Source organism: Pongo abelii, chromosome 9, assembly GCF_028885655.2.
Source record: "Pongo abelii isolate AG06213 chromosome 9, NHGRI_mPonAbe1-v2.0_pri, whole genome shotgun sequence".
NCBI lineage: Eukaryota > Metazoa > Chordata > Mammalia > Primates > Hominidae > Pongo > Pongo abelii.
The window spans coordinates 17,961,762-17,978,741 of NC_071994.2; positions in this window are offsets into that span (position 1 = coordinate 17,961,762).

The window sequence follows — 16,980 nt, forward strand, 5'->3', positions numbered from 1 at the left end:
TCGCAGGCTCCCGGCCCGCGGGCACCTCGGCTCTCGGGCGCCCCCTGCTGGTTCCATTTTCGGACCTTCTGGGCCCCCCAGCTCCTCTCTGTGCCCCTAAATTTCCTCTCCCGCCCCTCTCGTTTTCGGATCAGGTAGAAACAGAAAGGAAAGTCTCTGGGGCTCCCGTCTCCCCTCACCTCGGGCTCCCCCTATCTCCAGGAAGCAGGACAGGCCCCTGCGTTTCCCCAGGACCCACCCCGACTAGGGCCTGCGCCTGGGGGGAGGGCCTGGAGGCGGCGGTGGGGAGGGAGTGTTGGGGGTAGCAGGGTGGGGTTTGGCGTCCTTCCCCGGAATGAGCCGCGGCACAATCTGTCGCTGGGTTTGTTTGCCGAGCTGCCTCCGGAGCGCAGTGGGGCTGGCTCCCGGGGAGCGAAATATCACAAGATGCGGAGACAGACGCTGAGGGGCGGGTGGGCGGCGGGCTGACTCAGGTGTGCTGTCATCGGTTCCCGGGGCCCGCGCTCTTCGGAGAGGGGTAGGAGGGGACCCCGGGCCCCCAACGGAGGCGGAACCCCGAAGCTGGGAGGGGAGCTTCCCCTCCTGGGACGAGCTGCGAGGAAAGGGAAGCCCCGTCCAGGAATCCCTGGCTCTAGGCAGTCGCAGCCCCTCGCTCATCCCCGCCCCTTATACAGGTGTCACGGTTTCCCATAATTATCTGCTGACTCACCCCCTCCACCCCCAACTAGACTACCAGCTTTTTGAGGGCAGGGAACTTGTGTCATCCATTGTCGTGTTTCCAGCAGGTGCCCACTGAAGACTTTTAGGTGGCTGGCTGGTGGGTGGGTGGCTGGCTGGTCTGATTTTACAGTAGGTGCCACAATGCATTTGGTCTTCTCTGTAGAGAACTCTGACCACTCTTATCTCCCCCCATCCACATTTGCTGTCCCCACTCCACCCAGCCCCGGTTAGGGTTGGGGGGAGGGGGGACGAATTGGAAACTTGAGTCTGGAGATCAGAGTTCTCCAGGTGACCCTAGACAATGTACTCCCCTTCCTTGTGCCTCAGTTTCCTCATCTGTACGGTGAGGCTACCTGGTCATCGCGAGGCTGCATTAAGTCTCCAGGCACTCCAGGTATGAGAAAGTGCTTGGTAAAATGAGGTGTGTGTGTGTGTGTGTGTGTGGAGGGGTGGTAGGTAGCTGATGTCGTTACTATTTCGGCAGTAATTCTTTGGTGGCAATGGTTGTCACAGTAGAATCAGGCACATCATGCCTGAACATGAGTTGGGCTTCTGCAGTTAGACATTTTGAGATCCGAGGAGTAAGCTGATGGCAAAGTGTAATCGAGGACTCGGCCTCTGGCTGGACTCTTGGACACTGGGCTGGAGGCTTGGCCGGGCTTTGGGGTGCTGGGTCTTCAAGCCTTGGTCGCAGTGCTGGCCCGCCCTCTGGTGGCTCTAGGTGGATCTGCAGCCCCACGGGAAGCCAAGATCTCCGGAGATGGGCTCAGCGTCGGATTTTCCCTGAGAAAGAGGAGGACCCCGCCCCCCCCACCCCATTGTCTGCAGAACAGCGGGCTTTGGAAAGGAGACCAGGTAGAAGGAGGGGTATATTGGCACAGACTGGATGAGTCTGGACTTCCGAGTTCCCATTTACTAACAGCGCAGCTACTCTCAATGTGCCACCCAAGATCCCCCTTCCCTCTGGGCATACGCACCGAGTGAGTCCACAGAACCTCCCTGGCTCTTCCCTTCACCTCTTTGGCACCTTCACTGTGTAGAACGCTTGGCGGTTAGTGTACGAGGTGCGGTGGCTCAATGGGCGAGAGCACAGGCTTTGATGGGCTTGTGCTCTGGCTCTGCAGCACTCTTGCTAGGGAGGGGACCTTGGGCAAGTCGCTTACCTTTTCAAACCTCAGTTTTCCCATTCAGAAGATGGGAGGGGCCGGTCATGGTGGCTAGTGTTGGTAATCCCAGCACTTTGGGAGGCTGAGGCGGGAGGATTGCTTAAGACTAGGAGTTCAAGACCAGCCCTGTCGACTTAGCGAGACCCCTTTCTCAAAATTAACCAATCAATCAATCAATCAATAAATAAAAGAAATTGGGGGGTGGTGACACTAGTTCCTAACTCAAGTTTGAGGCCATCGCTGGTGACTTAGCAGGACCTTGTCTCAAAATAAATAAATAAATGAATAGACAGATAAATAAATAGATAGATAAATAAATAAATAAATAAGATGGGAGGAAGGAGGGAAATACTCATTCCCAGCTCATAGGGTTGTTTGAGGCTTAAAAGAAACAAAGCATGAAAGAACATAACAGAGTAGCTGACCCTGTATTTGATAAATGCTGATATTATTTTTACTTTTAGCCTAGTGACAACCTGGAGAAATAGGCGTTGCAGTCTAGAGGCAGAAAGAAAAATGATGATCTGCTGTCATTTATTTATTTTTTTTGAGACAGTGTGTCATTCTGTCTCACTCTGTCATCCAGGCTGGTGTGCAGTGGCATGATCCTGGCTCACTGCAACCTCCGCTTCCCAGGCTCAAGCAATCCTCCCACCTCAGCCTCCCAAGTAGCTGGGACTGCAGGCAGACACCACCACGCCTGGCTAATTTTGGTAGAGATGGGGGTCTCACTATGTTTCCCAGGCTGGTCTTGAACTCCTGGAATCAAGCAATCTGCCTGCCTTGGCCTCCCAAAGTGCTGGGATTGCAGGTGTGAACCACTGTACCCAGCACCTGTGGTCTCATAAGGAGTGAGTGGCAGAGCCAGGTCTGGGGGTCAGTTCTTAGATATGACTTCCCACCCACGTGTACTACCCCTCAGATGACCTTCACAGTTCCACCCTACCTGGCACTTGCCAGGGCTGCCCACTGTGGTAAAAGGGATCCTGGCCCAAATTAAAAGCCCTGAGTTCTAGCCTGGTCTCTGCCTCCGAACAGCTGAGTAACTGGGACAGACCTCTCCTCTGTGGGCTTCAGGGTCCCATCATTGAAGGGAATATCTTGGACTCTATGTTCTAGAGAGTCCTGCAAAGCTACATCTTCGTATCATCCAGGTGTCTCTGTGACTCCCAAACTAGAAGCTACCAAAAATGGAGCCTCTCAGCTAGATCCCATGCTGCCTCCACTTTCCCGGCCCTGGGTACGTGATGTGGGCCCTGGGAGAAAATCAGATTTTCTAGGGATTCCTTCAGACCCCACCCTGGGCTCCTCAGCTCTCCCACTGGTCAGCGGGCCTGCTCCTGAGCCAGTCAATGGCGACACGTGCTGCCTATTGTGCTGGGAGGTGGAGGGACGGGGCTGCACTTGTCACCCGGAACCCTTCCACAATGAGTTCCGCGCCCCGTTCTGCCTGGCCTGAGGGGAACAGGGCTCCTTTCCAGGCCCTTTCTAAAACAGGGAAGAAAACCTAAATTAGTATAAAGGGCAAGGTTGTCAGAACATGTTTTTCTCTTTCCCTGTCTCTTTTTTAGGGTCCCTGTCCATGTATTTTATTTATGTATTTATGTATTTATGTATTTATGTATGTATGTATGTATGTATGTATGTATGTATTTCGAGATGCAGTCTTGCTCTGTCGCCCAGGCTGGAATGCAATGGCGAGATCTTGGCTCACTACAAACTCTGCCTCCCAGGTTCAAGCAATTCTCCTGCCTCAGCCTCCCAAGTAGCTGGGACTACAGGCGCACGCCACCACACCCGTCTAATTTTTGTATTTTTGGTAGAGATGCGGTTTCATCAGGCTGATCTCAGACTCCTGACCTTGTGATCCACACTCCTCGGCCTCCCAAAGTGCTGGGGTTACAAGTGTGAGCCACCATGCCCGGCCTATTATTTATAATACAATGGGTATATATTAAGCCCTTGCTTCATGTCATGAACTTACATGTGCTGGCTGATGTAGAGTAACTCTAGGGGGGGAAGAGTCTATTAATGTCCCCTTCTTACAGAAGGAGAAACAGGCTCAGAGAGGTAGTGCTGCTCTTAGATCTGGGCAAAAAGAGTCCTTCCCTGAGCCCTGTGCTTTAAAGGGCTCTGCTCTGGCCCTCATCTAGCCAGTTTCCCTCCATGGGGCAAGAAGTCCCTAAGACCAAGGGATGTGCCTCCCAGAGGCTGCATCTCTCTTCTAGACCACACTTGGGGTATCCTGGACCCTGGAATCTCAAAAAGCCCAAGTGGACTTCCCGGGCCTTTGTGGGCTTCTTCTCTGAACTACCTTTCTGCCAGTGCATGAACCCATGGCCAAAGGGTGGCCAAGGGGCAGATGTTTGGAGAGGGTGTGGTTGGGCCTTAGACGTGTGGGTTGGATATTCATGTGCATGGACATGAGACCCCTTGTTGTCCGAGATGGAGCTGTGGTTGGGAGGTGGAGGGAAGCTGGGTGTGTGTTTTTTTTTTTTTTTTTTTTTTTTTGAGATGGAGTTTCTCTCTTGTTGCCCAGGCTGGAGTGCAATGGCACGATCTTGGCTCACTTCAACCTCCGCCTACCGGGTTCAAGCAATTCTCCTGCCTCAGCCTCCCAAGTAGCTGGGATTACAGGCCTGGCTAATTTTGTATTTTTAGTAGAAACGGGGTTTCACCATGTTGGTCAGGCTGGTCTCTAACTTCTGTCCTCAAGTGATCCACCCACCTCAGCCTCCCAAAGTGCTGGGATTACAGGCGTGAGCCACCGGGCCTGGCTGCTGGCTGTATTTCTATATAGAACTTCAAGGAGCTGGATCATTCTAAATTTGAACCTAGATTTCAAAGGTCAGGTTCCTTTCTAAGTGCAAGAGTGATGCTTGCAGTTGGGAAGCTAGGGATGCCTTGTGGGCAGGGGTTGCCCAGCTTGTACTAGTGGGGTGGTGCCTCCCAGGCTGTGGTACCAGTGCCTCCCTTTGCACTCCAGCCCTGCCCCTGCAAGTGTTAGGGGCAGCTGGGTGGAGAGGTCACATAACTTCATCAAAGTTTACATGACTTAAAAAGCTGCAAAGCCAGGCTATGAACTCAGGTCTGGGTGAATCTTTTCTTCTTTAATGAAGCTCCACACCAGTCATAACCAGAAGTCAGGATTTTAGCTCCCTGGAGTTCTCTTGGTTAGAAAGTTGAGTCCCATTGTTTCTTGGAGTTACCTTCCAGTGAAGAGAGCCTCCCTATCCCACTTGACTCTGAACTTGCTGAGTTCGGGGTCCATGTTTTCTTTGGCTTTGTTTATTTCGTGCACCTGGCACAGCCCTGGCTCAGAGTAGGTGCTCAGCAAATGTTGCTGACCTATCAGAAACATAGTCTACTGTGGGAGGTGATAATCAAATAATCATGATGCAAGGTGCTATGGGGTCACATCTGTGTTCAGCAGAGTGGGTAAAGTCTAGGATGGAGGTGGGGTTGGGGAAGCATTGGGAAGCCCTGCCCAGAGTGGCCTTGAGATTAGTTGCTGTAGACTCTCTTAATCTGAGAACGCTCTATCATGGGACAAGAGACTCTGATGATTCCCTGTTGCATTTTGCACAACTCTCCAACCCTCCCCCATTTCCTTATAAGCACCGCTGGGGATGGCATCCCTTCATTAGGTGATCCCACGTGGACAACACTTTTCTCATTTCTACAGTAAGTGAATAGGACAGAACAATTCCTTTCCCCTTAAATTCTGTGGGTTGAAGCCACTAGATTTGCAAGGAAGAGTGAGTACATGTATGTGGGGTATTGTAGGAGGTGGGGCAAATGGAAGTGCCGCAAGCTCTAATGTGGGGGACATGGAGCCTCCTGCTACTGATAGTGGGGGACTCAGGCCGTTGCCCCAGTTCAGGCCCCCACTATAGGATCAAACACAGTAGGCCAGTGACACATATCTCTGCCTCTCAGCCCATTTTCTCCAATTAATTTAAAGTTAATCTGTCCAGGGTGTAGTTTTGATCATGCATCCCCCTGCTCAGGAGCCTCAATGGCCAAATCTGGCTGGAAGCGATTAATGTCTATTGACTCCGAAGTGCTCGCTCACATTTATAAGACAAGCCTCAAGACTTCAACAGATAAACAGATGAAGGAAGTGGATGACTACTTCACCCAAGAGGATATGCAGAGAGTAAACAAATACTTGGAAAACAGTTCAACCTGTTAGTGATCAAAGAGATAGAAATGAAAGCCATGTGAGGATAGCATTTCATACTTATTAAATTAGCAGAAGTTTATAAACACCAGCACCCAGCACTGGCAAGGTTGGATGATGTCTGTGTTCCTACATCTCTGGGAGCAGTGTGCAAAACTCTGGAAAACAATCTAGTAAAATATAACAAGAGCCTTGAAAATATTATTACTTTTTGACTGACTAATCTCGCTGCTGGGATTTGATCTTAAGAATATAATGCAATAGACAAAAAAAGCTCCAGGCATGACCCTGGCATTATCCTCCATTTCCCCAGACAGTGAAATGGTTAAGAAAACCGTGGTTAACATAGTCAATGCAATATTATGCAGCCGCAAAATGATAATTATAAAGAATATGCAGAAACATGGAAACCGGTTTATAACATCATATTTGTTTATAAAAGTCAGGATAAAAAATTTTCATGAACACTGATTGCGACCATGCAAAGTAAGTATTCATGTTGAAAAAGTCTGGAGAATATGCAAAATTGAAAATTATTGAAGGTTGGGAGAATGATGCGTGGTTTTCCTTTTACTTGAAGAATGTTCTTTGTTAATGTTGAAAAATTATTTTCACAACATAATGAGTTCTGTAAAAACAAATCCTCTTTTATTGCTTATAGAATAAAGTCAAGATGCTTTAGCCCGTGCTTACTATGATGATTACAATGATCACATTTATTAGGTACACTTACTACATTCCAAAGAGAGAAGTGAGCACGTTGCACAGGTGATTTATTACTATTATTATTCTTTTCTTTCTTTCTTTCTTTTTTTTGAGACAGGGTCTCACTATGTTGCACAGGCTGGTCTCAAACTCCTGGGCTCAAGCAATCCTCCTACCTCAGCCTCCTGAGTAGCTGGGATTACAGGCTCATGCTACCAGGCACAATACAATCCTGTAATTTTATCGAGAGCTCCTTTGGAGATTCTGGCAGGAGAGAACAGGTGCTCATATACCCTTGACTGAAGAATGGTCTTCCTCTATCAGGAAAGGTCTTCCTCTTTGACCAAGTGTGCGGTTTCGGGAGGAGTGCATGTGGATGGTGAGGGAGAAAGGGGACACCTGCCCAGCCAGCCTGATCAGCCGAATCAACTCTGGAGATCAGTGGGGTGACAGATGTCATGGCCAGATCGTCCTCACATTTTGTGATTTTATTGAATCTTCACAACAACTCTGTGAGATAAAAACTAATATTATCTTCAATTTACAGATTAGAAATCTGAGATTCAGCGAGGTTAGCTCTCCTGCCTAATTTTACACAGTTAGCAAAAAAGCTGGGTTTCAACCCCAGCCTGTGTAATTGCAGAATTTGAGCTGAATTCTGGAATTGGCATTGTATGTTGATGTTTAAAGAACTTCAGTCATTAATGTATCGCTATCATGATTTTGGGGATAACTGTGGCTCACACATTATGTACTATGATTTAGTAATTTTAAAATTTAAATCAACTCACTTTTTAAACATGTGAATGCCTACTTTAGCATTTTTTGTAAAAGCAAGAATCTCCTTGGAATCATTCATTAAATGTGTTGATTTTATTTTTCAGTGCACAATAAAATGAAAACATTAACAGTATAAAGGAGTCATACGAGATCGTCTTGTACACTACCCTTTGGGAAAAACTGCAGCCTCCCATTCCTGTCTTATCAGCACCTGCCTTGTCTGTCTCCTAGAGCTTTCCCAGCCTCACTCTGCTGGGGAAGCTCAGACCACCCTATACCTACAGTTGCCCTCAGTCTCGGCACTTGCCCAGGTCTTGCCTGAGCCAAATCCAGATCAAAGCCATTAGTGGGCAAAAAGGACACAGATTCAGAAGGCTGCCCACTACAACAATGAATTTCTAGTTATTAAACTCCTACTGTGTGCCAGGCATTATTCCAGAAGCTTTATATACATTATCTCTATTGGCTTTTTATAATGACCCTTGAAGGGGGTATGATTTTTACTTCTATTTTATATGGTAAGAAAGTGAGGCACACAGGGGTTAAGGCATTTGCTTATCACACGATGGGTAACAGCCAGGGTTCAAGGCTAGTACTGTTGAGCCCCAAAGTCCTTTCTCTTACCACTCTGCTGTTCAGTCTTTTTATTTTTATTTATTTTATTTAATTTATTTCTTTTAGAGACAGGGTCTTCCTCTGTTGCCTAGGCTGGAGTGCAGTGGTGCAGTCGTAGGCTCACTGCAGCCTCAGACTCCTGGGCTCAAGCAATCCTCCTGCATCAGCCTCCCAAGTAGCTGGGACTATAAGCACGCGTCACCACGCCTGGCTAATTCATTTTTATTTTTATTTTTTGTGGAGACAGAGTCTCGTTACGTTGCCCAGGCTGATCTTGAACTCCTGGCCTCAAGCTATCCTCTCACCCTGGCCTGCTAAATTGCTGGGATTACAGGTGTGAGCCACCGTGCCCACTCCTCTCTTTACTGATACATTATATTTGTACATATTTATGGGATACGTGTGATATTTTGTTACATATACAGAATGTATAATGTTTGACAGGGTATTTAGGATATCTATCACCTCAAGCATTTATCATTTCTCCCATCCAAATACTAACCAGATTCAACCCTGCTTAGCTTCCAAGAACAAACAAGATCTGGCACATTCAGGGTGGCATGGCTGCAGACAAGCATTTATTATTTCTTTTTTTTTCATTCATAAATGTATTTATTTAAAAAATTATTAAACACTAATGATAAGAGAAAAAAAAGCAAGAAATTCTGTCACTTGCAACAACATGAACCCAAATGACATTATGCTAAGTGAAATAAGCCAGGCACAGAGAGACAAATACTGTATGCTCTCACTTATATGTGGAATATAAGAAAGCTGAATTCATAGATGTAGAGAGTAGAATGGTGATTACCAGAGACGGAGAGGAGGGTGGATGGTAAGAGAGAAGATATTGATCAAAGGGTAGAGACTTTCAATTAGATGGGAGGTATAAATTCTGGTGACCTATTGCACAGCATGGTGATACTAGTTAATAATAATGTATATTTAAAAATAGCTAAAAGGGGAAATTTTAAATGGTCTCACCAAAACAAAATGATAAGTATGTCAGATGATGGATATGTCAACTAGCCTGATTTGGTCATTCCATAATGTATACCTGTATTGAAACATGACATTGTACCCCATAAATATATGCAATTATATATATATATAAAATTACAAATGAAATAAAACTTCAAAAAGCAAAGAACTTTTTGAAGATGTAATAGCTGAAAATTTTGTGGTACTAAAAGCAGCTTCTTTTTATTTTATTTTATTGTTATTATACTTCAAGTTTTAGGGTACATGTGCACAATGTGCAGGTTAGTTATATATGTATACATGTGCCATGCTGGTGTGCTGCACCCATTAACTTGTCATTTAGCATGAGGTATATCTCCTAATGCTATCCCTTCCCCCTCCCCCCACCCCACAACAGTCCCCAGAGTGTGATGTTCCCCTTCCTGTGTCCATGTGTTCTCATTGTTCAATTCCCACCTATGAGTGAGAACATGCGGTGTTTGGTTTTTTGTCCTTGTGATAGTTTACTGAGAATGATGATTTCCAATTTCATCCACGTCCCTACAAAGGACATGAACTCATCATTTTTTATGGCTGCATAGTATTCCATGGTGTATATGTGCCACATTTTCTTAATCCAGTCTATCATTGTTGGACATTTGGGTTGGTTCCAAGTCTTTGCTGTTGTGAATAGTGCTGCAATAAACATACGCGTGCATGTGTCTTTATAGCAGCATGATTTATAGTCCTTTGGGTATATACCCAGTAATGGGATGGCTGGGTCAAATGGTATTTCTAGTTCTAGATCCCTGAGGAATCGCCACACTGACTTCCACAACGGTTGAACTAGTTTACAGTCCCACCAACAGTGTAAAAGTGTTCCTATTTCTCCACATCCTCTCCAGCACCTGTTGTTTCCTGACTTTTTAATGATCGCCATTCTAACTGGTGTGAGGTGGTATCTCATTATGGTTTTGATTTGCATTTCTCTGATGGCCAGTGATGGTGAGCATTTTTTCTTGTGTTTTTTGGCTGCATAAATGTCTTCTTTTGAGAAGTGTCTGTTCATGTCCTTCGCCCACTTTTTGATGGGGTTGTTTTTTTCTTGTAAATTTGTTAGAGTTCATTGTAGATTCTGGATATTCGCCCTTTGTCAGATGAGTAGGTTGTGAAAATTTTCTCCCATTTTGTTGGTTGCCTGTTCACTCTGATGGTAGTTTGTTTTGCTGTGCAGAAGCTCTTTAGTTTAATGCGATCCCATTTGTCAATTTTGGCTTTTGTTGCCATTGCTTTTGGTGTTTTAGACATGAAGTCCTTGCCCATGCCTATGTCCTGAATGGTAATGCCTAAGTTTTCTTCTAGGGTTTTTATGGTTTTAGGTCTAACGTTTAAGTCTTTAATCCATCTTGAATTAATTTTTGTATAAGGTGTAAGGAAGGGATCCAGTTTCAGCTTTCTGCATATGGCTAGCCAGTTTTCCCAGCACCATTTATTAAATAGGGAATCCTTTCCCCATTGCTTGTTTTTCTCAGGTTTGTCAAAGATCAGATAGTTGTAGATATGCAGTGTTATTTCTGAGGGCTCTGTTCTGTTCCACTGATCTATATCTCTGTTTTGGTACCAGTACCATGCTGTTTTGGTTACTGTAGTCTTGTAGTATAGTTTGAAGTCAGGTAGTGTGATGCCGCTAGCTTTGTTCTTTTGGCTTAGGATTGACTTGGCGATGCGGGCTCTTTTTTGGTTCCATATGAACTTTAAAGTAGTTTTTTCCAATTCTGTGAAGAAAGTCATTGGTAGCTTGATGGTGATGGCATTGAATCTATAAATTACCTTGGGGAGTATGAACATTTTCACGATATTGATTCTTCCTACCCATGAGCATGGAATGTTCTTCCATTTGTTTGTATCCTCTTTTATTTCATTGAGCGGTGGTTTGTAGTTCTCCTTGAAGAGGTCCTTCACATCCCTTGTAAGTTGGATTCCTAGGTATTTTATTCTCTTTGAAGCAATTGTGAATGGGAGTTCACTCATGATTTGGCTCTCTGTTTGTCTGTTATTGGTGTATAAGAATGCTTGTGATTTTTGTACATTGATTTTGTATCCTAAGACTTTGCTGAAGTTGCTTATCAGCTTAAGGAGATTTTGAGCTGAGACAATGGGGTTTTCTAGATATACAATCATGTCATCTGCAAACAGGGACAATTTGACTTCCTCTTTTCCTAATTGAATACCCTTTATTTCCTTCTCCTGCCTAATTGCTGTGGCCAGAACTTCCAACACTATGTTGAATAGGAGTGGTGAGAGAGGGCATCCGTGTCTTGTGCCAGTTTTCAAAGGGAATGCTTCCAGTTTTTGTCCATTCAGTATGATATTGGCTGTGGGTTTGTCATAGATAGCTCTTATTATTTTGAGATACGTCCCATCAATACCTAATTTATTGAGAGTTTTCAGCATGAATGGTTGTTGAATTTTGTCAAAGGCCTTTTCTGCATCTATTGAGATAATCATGTGGTTTTTGTCTCTGGTTCTGTTTATATGCTGGATTACATTTATTGATTTGCGTATATTGAACCAGCCTTGCATCCCAGGGATGAAGCCCACTTGATCATGGTGGATAAGCTTTTTGATGTGCTGCTGGATTCGGTTTGCCAGTATTTTGTTGAGGATTTTTGCATCAATGTTCATCAAGGATATTGGTCTAAAATTCTCTTTTTTGGTTGTGTCTCTGCCCAGCTTTGGTAACAGGATGATGCTGGCCTCATAAAATGAGTTAGGGAGGATTCCCTCTTTTTCTATTGATTGGAATCGTTTCAGAAGGAATGGTACCAGTTCCTCCTTGTACCTCTGGTAGAATTCGGCTGTGAATCCATCTGGTCCTGGACTCTTTTTTGTTGGTAAGCTATTGATTATTGCCACAATTTCAGAGCCTGTTATTGGTCTATTCAGAGATTCAACTTCTTCCTGGTTTAGTCTTGGGAGGGTGTATGTGTCGAGGAATTTATCCATTTCTTCTAGATTTTCTAGTTTATTTGCGTAGAGGTGTTTTGATGGTAGTTTGTATTTCTGTGGGATCAGTGGTGATATCCCCTTTATCACTTTTTATTGCATCTATTTGATTCTTCTCTCTTTTCTTCTTTATTAGTCTTGCTAGCAGTCTATCAATTTTGTTCATCCTTTCAAAAAACCAGTTCCTGGATTCATTAATTTTTTGAAGGGTTTTTTGTGTCTCTATTTCCTTGAGTTCTGCTCTGATTTTAGTTATTTCTTGCCTTCTGCTAGCTTTTGAATATGTTTGCTCTTGCTTTTCTAGTTCTTTTAATTGTGATGTTAGGGTGTCAATTTTAGATCTTTCCTGCTTTCTCTTGTGGACATTTAGTGCTATAAATTTCCCTCTACACACTGCTTTGAATGTGTCCCAGAGATTCTGGTATGTTCTGTCTTTGTTCTCATGGGTTTCAAAGAACATCTTTATTTCTGCCTTCATTTCGTTATGTACCCAGTAGTCATTCAGGAGCAGGTTGTTCAGTTTCCATGTAGTTGAGCGGTTTTGAATGAGTTTCTTAATCCTGAGTTCTAGGTTGATTGCACTGTGGTCTGAGAGACCATTTGTTACAATCTCTGTTCTTTTTTTTTTTTTTTTTTCTTTTTTTTTTCTTTTATTATTATTATTATTATTATTATTATTATTATTATTATTATACTTTAGGTTTTATGGTACATGTGCGCAATGTGCAGGTAAGTTACATATGTATACATGTGCCATGCTGGTGCGCTGCACCCACCAACCCGTCATCTAGTATTAGGTATATCTCCCAATGCTATCCCTCCCCCCTCCCCCCACCCCACAACAGTCCCCAGAGTGTGATGTTCCCCTTCCTGTGTCCATGTGTTCTCATTGTTCAATTCCCACCTATGAGTGAGAATATGCGGTGTTTGGTTTTTTGTTCTTGCGATAGTTTACTGAGAATGATGATTTCCAATTTCATCCATGTCCCTACAAAGGACGTGAACTCATCATTTTTTATGGCTGCATAGTATTCCATGGTGTATATGTGCCACATTTTCTTAATCCAGTCTATCATTGTTGGACATTTGGGTTGGTTCCAAGTCTTTGCTATTGTGAATAATGCGGCAATAAACATACGTGTGCATGTGTCTTTATAGCAGCATGATTTATAGTCCTTTGGGTATATACCCAGTAATGGAGTGGCTGGGTCGAATGGAATTTCTAGTTCTAGATCCCTGAGGAATCGCCACACTGACTTCCACAAGGGTTGAACTAGTTTACAGTCCCACCAACAGTGTAAAAGTGTTCCTATTTCTCCACATCCTCTCCAGCACCTGTTGTTTCCTGACTTTTTAATGATTGCCATTCTAACTGGTGTGAGATGGTATCTCATTGTGGTTTTGACAATCTCTGTTCTTTTACATTTGCTGAGGAGAGCTTTACTTCCAACTATGTGGTCAATTTTGGAATAGGTGTGGTGTGGTGCTGAAAAAAATGTATATTCTGTTGATTTGGGGTGGAGAGTTCTGTAGATGTCTATTAGATCCGCTCTGTGCAGAGCTGAGTTCAATTCCTGGGTATCCTTGTTAACTTTCTGTCTCGTTGATCTGTCTAATTTTGACAGTGGGGTGTTAAAGTCTCCCATTATTATTGTGTGGGAGTCTAAGTCTCTTTGTAGGTCACTCAGGACTTGCTTTATGAATCTGGGTGCTCCTGTATTGGGTGCATATATATTTAGGATAGTTAGCTCTTCTTGTTGAATTGATCCCTTTACCATTATGTAATGGCCTTCTTTGTCTCTTTTGATCTTTGTTGGTTTAAAGTTTGTTTTATTAGAGACTAGGATTGCAACCCCTGCCTTTTTTTGTTTTCCATTTGCTTGGTAGATCTTCCTCCATCCTTTTATTTTGAGCTTATGTGTGTCTCTGCACGTGAGATGGGTTTCCTGAATACAGCACACTGATGGGTCTTGACTCTTTATCCAACTTGCCAGTCTGTGTCTTTTAATTGGAGCATTTAGTCCATTTACATTTAAAGTTAATATTGTTATGTGTGAATTTGATCCTGTCATTATGATGTTACCTGGTTATTTTGCTTGTTAGTTGATGCAGTTTCTTCCTAGCCTCGATGGTCTTTACAATTTGGCATGATTTTGCAGTGGCTGGTACCGGTTGTTCCTTTCCATGTTTAGTGCTTCCTTCAGGAGCTCTTTTAGGGCAGGCCTGGTGGTGACAAAATCTCTCAGCATTTGCTTGTCTGTAAAGTATTTTATTTCTCCTTCACTTATGAAGCTTAGTTTGGCTGCATATGAAATTCTGGGTTGAAAATTCTTTTCTTTAAGAATGTTGAATATTGGCCCCCACTGTCTTCTGGCTTGTAGAGTTTCTGCCGAGAGATCCGCTGATAGTCTGATGGGCTTCCCTTTGTGGGTAACCTGACCTTTCTCTCTGGCTGCCCTTAACATTTTTTCCTTCATTTCAACTTTGGTGAATCTGACAATTATGTGTCTTGGAGTTGCTCTTCTCATGGAGTATCTTTGTGGCATTCTCTGTATTTCCTGAATCTGAATGTTGGCCTGCCTTGCTAGATTGGGGAAGTTCTCCTGGATAATATCCTGCAGAGTGTTTTCCAACTTGGTTCCATTCTCCCCGTCATTTTCAGGTACACCAATCAGACGTAGATTTGGTCTTTTCACATAGTCCCATATTTCTTGGAGGCTTTGTTTGTTTCTTTTTATTCTTTTTTCTCTAAACTTCCCTTCTCACTTCATTTCATTCATTTCATCTTCCATCACTGATACCCTTTCTTCCAGTTGATGGCATTGGCTCCTGAGGCTTCTGCATTCTTCACGTAGTTCTCCAGCCTTGGCTTTCAGCTCCATCAGCTCCTTTAAGCACTTCTCTGTATTGGTTATTCTAGTTAAACATTCTTCTAAGTTTTTTTCAAAGTTTTTAACTTCTTTGCCTTTGGTTTGAATTTCCTCCTGTAGCTCAGAGTAGTTTGATCGTCTGAAGCCTTCTTCTCTCAATTCGTCAAAGTCATTCTCCGTCCAGCTTTGTTCCGTTGCTGGTGAGGAACTGCATTCCTTTGGAGGAGGAGAGGCGCTCTGCTTTTTAAAGTTTCCAGTTTTTCTGCTCTGTTTTTTCCCCATCTTTGTGGTTTTATCTACTTTTGGTCTTTGATGATGGTGATGTACAGATGGGTTTTTGGTGTGGATGTCCTTTCTGTTTGTTAGTTTTCCTTCTAACAGACAGGACCCTCAGCTGCAGGTCTGTTGGGAGTTTGCTAGAGGTCCACTCCAGACCCTGTTTGCCTGGGTATCAGCAGCGGTGGCTGCAGAACAGCGGATTTTCGTGAACCGCGAATGCTGCTGTCTGATCGTTCCTCTGGAAGTTTTGTCTCAGAGGAGTACCCGGCCATGTGAGGTGTCAGTCTGCCCCTACTGGGGGTGCCTCCCAGTTAGGCTGCTCGGGGGTCAGGGGTCAGGGACCCACTTGAGGAGACAGTCTGCTCATTCTCAGATCTCCAGCTGCGTGCTGGGAGAACCACTGCTCTCTTCAAAGCTGTCAGACAGGGACATTTAAGTCTGCAGAGGTTACTGCTGTCTTTTTGTTTGTCTGTGCCCTGCCCCCAGAGGTGGAGCCTACAGAGGCAGGCAGGCCTCCTTCAGCTGTGGTGGGCTCCACCCAGTTCGAGCTTCCTGGCTGCTTTGTTTACCTAAGCGAGCCTGGGCAATGGCGGGCACCCCTCTCCCAGCCTCGCTGCCACCTTGCAGTTTGATCTCAGACTGCTGTGCTAGCAATCAGCGAGACTCCGTGGGCGTAGGACCCTCTGAGCCAGATGCGGGATATAATCTCCTGGTGTGCCTTTTTTTAAGCCCGTCAGAAAAGCGCAGTATTAGGGTGGGAGTGACCCGGTTTTCCAGGTGCTGTCTGTCACCCCTTTCTTTGACTAGGAAAGGGAACTCCCTGACCCCTTGCGCTTCCCAAGTGAGGCAATGCCTCACCCTGCTTCGGCTCGCGCACAGTGCGCTGCGCCCACTGTTCTGCGCCCACTGTCTGGCACTCCCTAGTGAGATGAACCCGGTACCTCAGATGGAAATGCAGAAATCACCCATCTTCTGCGTTGCTCACGCTGGGAGCTGTAGACTGGAGCTGTTCCTATTCGGCCATCTTGGCTTAGACTGTGCATTTATTATTTCTATGTGTTGGAATATTTTAAGTCCTCTCTTCTAGCTATTTTGAAATATACAATACATTGTTGTTAACTATAGTCACCTTACTCTGCTATCGAACATTAGAACTTATTGCTTCTATCTAATTGTATGTTTGCACCCACTAAGCAACCTCTCTTTCTCCCCCCAACCCCCAGGCTTATTAATGATGAGGATTATATAACGGCCAACAGCTTCCTCCACCATGCACTCCAAAGTGGGCCTATAAATTTTTTGTCTCTCCAGGGTGTGGGGAAAAAAGGCACTCTCATTTATTACAGGTGGGGGTGTTAATTGGTACGACCACTTTGGAAGACAATTTGACAAATAGCTATTAAATGTAAAATGCATATCCTCTTTGACCCAGAAATTCTCATTTTAGGAATTTATCCTGCAATTATTCTTGAAATGTTCAAAAAGACATTTATAGATGGATAGTCAATGCAACCTTGTTTGTAAGTTTCATATGATGCTGAAGACATAACTTAAATATTATCAACAGGAGATTGGTTACATAAATTTTAGAACATCCACCTACAGCCATCAAAAAGAATAAAGAAGGTCTATACATTCCTTTTTATTTTTTTTATTGAGACAGAGTCTCACTTTGTTGCCTACCCTGGAGTGCAGT